This window comes from Lathyrus oleraceus, chromosome 2 (genome assembly GCF_024323335.1).
Source record: "Lathyrus oleraceus cultivar Zhongwan6 chromosome 2, CAAS_Psat_ZW6_1.0, whole genome shotgun sequence".
NCBI classification, from domain to species: Eukaryota; Viridiplantae; Streptophyta; class Magnoliopsida; order Fabales; family Fabaceae; genus Lathyrus; species Lathyrus oleraceus.
Genome location: NC_066580.1, coordinates 128,473,241 through 128,480,556, shown reverse-complemented (window position 1 = coordinate 128,480,556; position 7,316 = coordinate 128,473,241). Strand labels below are relative to the sequence as shown.

Genomic DNA, 7,316 nt, shown 5'->3' with positions numbered 1-7,316 from the left:
ATATTATGTGAATGATGTATTTGTTATGAATGTGTATATGTACCATTGATGGATAATTCATAGAGTTGAATTATGGTGATATGTGGAATGTTAAGATGGTAGAGATGATCTTAATTGCATATGTTGTTGGTATTTGTACATTCATTCATGGCATGGTCAACTTCATGGTGGAAGCGGTGAAACTGTGGGTTCACATGGTAGCACACGTTGATCCTAAATTGGAAATAGGCGTGGTAGATGTAGCACACGTTGATCCTTAATTGGAAATAGGCGTGGTAGATGTAGCACACGTTGATCCTTAATTGGAAATAGGCGTGGTAGATGTAGCACACGTTGATCCTTAATTGGAAATAGGCGTGGTAGATGTAGCACACATTGATCCTTAATTGGAAATAGGCGTGGTAGTGACTTTGATCTTGTCCGAATCGAAAGGGTGGCTTGGATTCTAGATATTGAATCGGAAAGCTGTGAAACATTGGGTTCACATTGAGGTACCACATGCATAGTCACATGTCATGCATTGAGTCACATTAGAGTATGTGATAATTGAATGTATGCAGTGTTGTGATTGTGATGTGTGTATGAGATATGGTAATTGAATTTGGTGATGTTTGGATACATAACTTGGCAAAATATGTGATTATGTGATAATTGTAGTTATGTGTATATTTGAGAATATAATATTGGATTTGAATATTATATTCCTTGAGTTTTGATGGATGTTTGAAACATGTGAAATAAATATTGGTTAATATTATTTACATGGTTATATGAAGTGTGATGAATTCCTTTAATTGTTGATTTAATCATTGTGCTCTATTATAGTTCTTCATAATGATTTGAGTTCTCACCCTTTCTGTTTGAATGTTGCCTTTACATGGGCATCGCGCAGATACTCAAGAGTAGTATTGCTGAAGTAAGTGGACGGTAGCTCGCTCGAGATTAGCCGGAGAGTTTCCGTATTTTAGTTTGAAGACTAGGTAATGAGTCAATGCTCTGGTCATGTAACACTGGGTAGATTAGTAGTATTGAACTCGTATCCTATTTGGATATGTATTATGTTATTACTTGTGAACATGCTTAATTGCAATTGTTGTTGAGAGGCCATAGTGCCAAATATTCTGATTATGGTTTTAGTTTATTTTGAAGAGATTATTGAGAGATGATCATGGTATGGGACATGGATCATTTGATGAAATGCATGAGTATTCATTATTTTCCGCTGCGAACGCATATTCGTGAATATTCATGATAATTGGAATGTGTTATTTTAAATGACCAGGTGTATTGGGTATTGATGATGAATGATGTTTGGTTTTTGAAAGCTTTTAGTTTTTGAAAACGTCGATGTGACGCTCTTTTGTTTATATGCGTGCTTATTTACTCTGATTATATGTTGAGTATTTTGGGATAGAAAAAGGGGTGTTACAGGTCCCATGAAGTCAATCCCCCATACATCGAAGACTTTCACTTCTAAGATTCCCGTTTATGGCATTTCATCACGTCTTGAGATGTTGCCAGTGCGTTGGCACCGGTCGCATTTTATAACCGCATTATGGACGTCTTTCCATAGAGTAGGCCAAAAAAGGCCTGATTGTAGGATCTTAGTGCAGGTCTTTGAGATACTTGCATGCCCTCCCTAGGGAGCGGAATGGCAATGAGAGATTATATCATCCATTTCATCCTCAGGAACACATCGTTGGAAAATACAGTCGGTACCTCTTTTGAAAAGCAGACGTTCATCCCAGTAGTACTGTTTTAGATCGTGAAAGAATTTCTTCTTTTGTTGGTAAGATAGGTTCGGTGGAAGTATTCCGACAGTTAGGTAGTTGACAAAATCAACATACCATGGCAGAGTTGCATTCACATGTATTTCTTCCACGGATTCTTCTATTTCTGTATCGTTTAATGTTAGTTCAGACATATCGCTTTCCATTTGGGCTATGAGTCGTTTGTAAGGGAAATCATCGTTAATTGGAATTTGTTCAGGTTTATTCCCTTCAATTCGTGATAAGTGGTCCGCTACTATGTTTTCAGTACCTTTCTTATCTTTTATCTCTAAGTCAAATTCTTGTAAGAGCAAGATCCATCTTAAAAGTCTTGGTTTGGCATCCTTCTTACTTAGTATATATCTAATAGCGGCGTGGTCGGTATAGATGATAATTTTTGTCCTTACTAGGTAGGAACGGAATTTGTCCAAGGCGAACACGACGACTAGAAGTTCCTTTTCAGTGGTGGCGTAGTTCATTTGGGCTGGATCTAGTGTTCTACTTGCATAGTAAATAACATGAAGCTTCTTATCATTTCTTTGTCCTAGTACTGCGCCTACTGCGAAATCACTCGCATCACACTTGATTTCAAAAGGTAATCGCCAGTCAGGTGGTTGCATTATGGGTGCGGTGATTAAAGATGTTTTTAGTTGGTTGAACGCTATTAAGCATTTTTCATCAAAGATGAAATCAGCGTCTTTCATTAATGAACCTGTAAGTGGCTTGGTAATTTTCGAGAAATCTTTAATGAAACGTCGATAGAAATCGGCGTGTCCTAGAAAGCTTCGTTTTTCTCGTACGGTTTTCAGAGGTTGAAGGTTCTCTATGATTTCGATTTTAGCTTTGTCTACTTCAACTCCTCTGTCAGATACCACATGACCTAACACGATTCCTTGTTGAACCATGAAATGGCATTTCTCCCAGTTTAAAACAAGGTTTACCTTTACGCATCTTTCGACTACCATTTCAAGGTTTGATAGACATCCTTCAAAACTCTGCCCACAAATAAAAAAATCGTCCATATAGACTTCCATGATGTCGTCTATAAAATCGGCGAAGATTGCCATCATGCATCTTTAAAATGTTGCAGGAGCATTGCATAGTCCAAATGGCATTCGTCGGTAAGCGAATGTACCATAAGGGCATGTGAAGGTAGTCTTTTCTTGGTCGTCAGGATGGATTGGGATTTGAAAGAATCTTGAATAACCGTCTAGATAGCAGAAGTGAGAATGCTTAGCCAATTGTTCGAGCATTTGGTCAATGAAGAGTAGAGGAAAATGATCTTTCCGAGTGGCTTTGTTTAGTTTTCTATAGTCGATGCACATTCTACTTCCGGTCATAACTCTTTGTGCTATAAATTCGCCCTTCTCGTTCTTAACAACTGTAACACCCCCTTTTTTGGGTACTACATGAACGGGGCTAACCCATTGACTATCGGAGATCGGGTATATGATTCCAACATCTAGAAGTTTCTTTACTTCATCCTTGACTACCGTACTTAGGATTGGGTTGATCCTTCTCTGGTGTTCTCTAGAGGTTTTACAATCTTCCTCCAGCATGATGCGATGCATACAGATAAAAGGACTTATTCCTTTTAGATCGGAGATGTTATATCCTAACGTAGTTGGATATTTTCTTAGGACATCTAGTAATTTCTCAGTTTCCATCTGTCCCAAGTCAGCATTGACTATTACTGGTCTTTTCAGTTCAGTGTATAGGAATTCGTATCTTAGGTTCTTTGGTAGTGCTTTTAGTTCCAAGTCAGGTTTCTTTGGGCATGGCATGTGGTTGGGTGTAAGTGCTAAGCATTCACTTAGACTTTCGTTTTGGTATGGTTCATGCCAATTATCATCTTCAAAGATTGGAGGGATTTGGATTTTCATTATATCAGAGTATGTGGTTTCTTGCATCTCCATCTCTCTCACGCACTCGTCTATGGCATCAAGTAGATAACATGTATCATCTATAGCCGGCGCTTGTAAGAATTGTGTTAAGATGAATTCAACCTTTTCCTCTCCAACTTCGAATGTCAACTTACCTCTCTTTACGTCTATTATGGCTCCGACGGTAGCCAAGAATAGCCTTCCTAGTATAATAGGTGTACTGGCATCTTCTTTGATGTCCATGATTATTAAGTATGTAGGAATGTAAATTTGTCCTACACGTACGGGGACATTCTCTAGTATACCGACAAGATATTTAATTGAGCGGTCAACTAATTGAACAGACATCTTGGTCGGTCTTAGTTCTCCCATACTGAGCCTTTTACAAATGGTTAAGGGCATTACACTAATGCTGGCTCCTAGATCACATAGAGCTTTGTCTATGACGAATTTTCCAATGACACAAGGTATGGAAAAACTACCTGGGTCTTTTAGTTTGGGAGGCATGTTATTCTGGATTATTGCACTACACTCGGCAGTAAGTGTAACTGTTTCATTATCCTCAATCTTTTTCTTATTGGATAGGATTTCCTTAAGAAATTTAGCATAGGAGGGCATTTGTATGATGGCTTCTGTAAAGGGTATTGTAATGTTTAGTTGCTTCAGAAGTTCAACAAATTTCCTAAATTGACTCGCAATTTTAGAACTTTTGAGTCTTTGAGGATACATAATGGGTGGTTTATAAGGAGGCAGAGGTACATAAGGTTTCTCTTTCTCTTTGGCCTCTCAGGTATTATCTTCTATTTCCTTTGTTTCATTCACCTGCTCAGTTGAGGTTTTGTCTGGTTTTTGGTACATGGCAGGGTTTTGGAGTCTTGGATCTACGGGTCCGTCTAGTTCTTTTCCACTCCTCAGTATAACGGCATTTGCATGTCCTTTTGGATTAGGTTATGGCTGTCCAGGAAATGTTCCAGCTAGAGCGGCTGTAGATGCTTGATGTTGAGCCACTTGTGAAATATGCGTTTCAAGCATTTTATTATGGGTGGCTAAGGCGTCTACTTTGCTCGCTAGTTGTTTGAGTTGCTCGCTAGTATGTATGTTTTGGTTCAAGAAGTCTTTGTTTGTTTGAGCTTGGGTAGCTATGAAGCTTTCAATCATTAATTCGAGATTTGACTTCCTAGGCATGTTAGGAGAATTATTAGTTGGCTTTTGATATAGGCGGAACAACTGGTGCTTGACCAGGTGCATACAGGGTGTTGTTATTCTTATATGAGAAATTAGGATGGTTTTTCCAACCTGGGTTGTAGGTATTCAAATAGGGATTTCCTTGTGTGTAATTCACTTGATCGGTTGGGACTCCTGCTAATATTTGACATTCTTGTGCAGTGTGTCCAGGGTTTCCACATAACTCACAGTTTGGAGTTACAGCAGCCACGGTGGCTGCGGGTGGTGTGGTCAAGTTGTCTAATTTTTGAACAAGGGCATCTACCTTTGCATGAACATGGTAAGGCTACTGATTTCGTACATTCCACCCTTTGTCTAGGACGTTTCCACTGGAGTTCTTTCACCTCCCCATTGGCAATGATTCTGGGCCATGTTTTCAATGAGTTTATCCGTAAGTGCACCGCCCGCGGCAGCGTCTACTGTCAGTCTTGTATTATACAGAAGCCCATTGTAAAATGTGTGAATGATCACCCAGTCTTCGAGACCGTGATGTGGACATATCCTCATCATGTCCTTGTATCTCTCCCATGCTTCGTAGAGAGATTCCACATCTTTTTGCCTGAATCCGTTGATTTGAGCTCTCAACGTAGCAGTTTTGCTCTGCGGAAAATGTCGGGATAAGAAAATGTTCTTCAGTTCTTCCTATATTGTAACGGAGTTGGATGGCAAGAATTACAACCAAGCCCAAGCTCTGTCTCTTAGTGAGAAAGGAAAGAGGCGTAGTCTTATCGCATCTTGAGATACACAATTCGCCTTTATAGTGTCTGCGTACTGCACAAACTTGGTCAGGTGTTCATTAGGATCGTCCGTAGGATTTCCAGCAAATTGATGTTGTTGGACGGCTGATAATAGTGAGGGTTTCAGCTCGAAATCGTTTCGATTGATAGCGGGGGCATCAATGCTGTTGTGAGGTTCTTGTTGGGATGGGGTAGCGTAGAATTTAAGAGGACGATCCTGGGGTCCTTCTTCAGCCATGGTTGGTTTTTCTTCTAGTTTAGGAGGAGAGAAGATATCGGGAATATCGTACTTTTGTTGATATTCTTGTATTCGGCGTCTTACGTATAAGAAACACTCTAATTCTTGGACTGGTGGTGCTAAGTTATCGCCTTGTGAGCGAGTACTTGGCATACAATCGGGGAAATAAGGGAGAGTAAATTAGTTTTTATTTTTTACCTTAGTCTATACCGTGCAACGAAAGAATCACACTATTCGACTAAAATAGGTCCCCGACAACGGCGCCAAAAACTTGATGCTTGTCGTGACTATATATAAAATATAGTCTATCGGGTACTTGACTGCAAGTGCACAGTCCAGTCGCTTTAGTTTTAAAAGATATCGATCCCACAGGGACCTATGGTCAAACTAGTGTTATAACGTCACTATGTTTAGCTAAGGGAATGATTAGTAGAAGTTCAGGGGCAAAATAGTAAATCTAAGGGAAATTTAGTTTTAAGAAAGAATTGATGGAAGGAATCAGTATGCAACGCATTAATTGTCAGGGATTCGATAACTCACCGGTGAATAGTTTAAATGCCAAATATCTCTTAGTAGAAAATATTTATTTAAAAGGATTTATCTCACACTCTCGTGATTGTTGATTCGGCCTATAGCTTTAAGTCAGAATGTACGCTCCCGCTGTCCCATTTGAAGTTAAAATTACTTTTTGAAAATAAATAAGTTCTAATTGTTTTTAAAGTGCTCTCGCTATTTTTAAACTCAATGCCTAATTTTTACTATCCAGCTCGAGCCTCACGCTCTCGTGATTGTTGGTTCTCACCTTAGTTAATTTCCCACTCTCGTGGCAAAACCGTATTAAATAGCTTCTCACGCTTTTGTGATAAAGTTAATTAAATTTAAATTAAAAACCTCAGCCTAAAAGATTGTTTGAAAAAAAGAGTTTTCACCGATTATTATTAAATCCCATCAAATTAAATTGCTACATACCGATACCAGTAATTTAGCCGGACATGTTAAATAAAGCAAACACAGAGCATGAAAAAATTAACATTGCGGCAAACATAATTATAACAATAACAAGGCAATAATAATAATTTAATAAAAATCTGGGAATCAGATTAACAGAGTACGACGAATCTTCGAGTACTTGAGCAGTCCTCCACAAGTCGGTAGGATTCTGCTTCTTCAATATAATTCCTTATTAAATTAAATAAAGTGTAGTAGTTCCCTAGTGTAGGAAACTACTACTATGGCTAACTGGAAAACGAAAAGAAAAAGGGAAAAAGGAAATTCTAAAAGAATGGCGAATGAACTAAGGCAACGGGAACAAAGTTGCTGAAAAGAACATAACTAAAAAGCTAGAATGCTATAAAAATTAATTGCAGAGCGTAAGTGTAGATGTTCCAATTTTTCCAACTTTGGTCCTTTATATAATGCCTTGGTAGGTCTTGGCGGTTGAGAGACTCAAGAAGACTCGTTGAAT

At 38.7% G+C, this 7,316-nt stretch overlaps 1 non-coding gene across 1 annotated transcript; it reads left to right on the top strand.

Annotated features, from left to right (window-relative positions):
* The first annotated feature begins 5,357 nt into the window (after positions 1-5,357).
* Positions 5,358-5,464, top strand: LOC127124201 (small nucleolar RNA R71). The gene has a single exon (XR_007803826.1). It is a non-coding gene; the product is annotated as a small nucleolar RNA R71 (small nucleolar RNA).
* Positions 5,465-7,316: the final 1,852 nt, after the last annotated feature.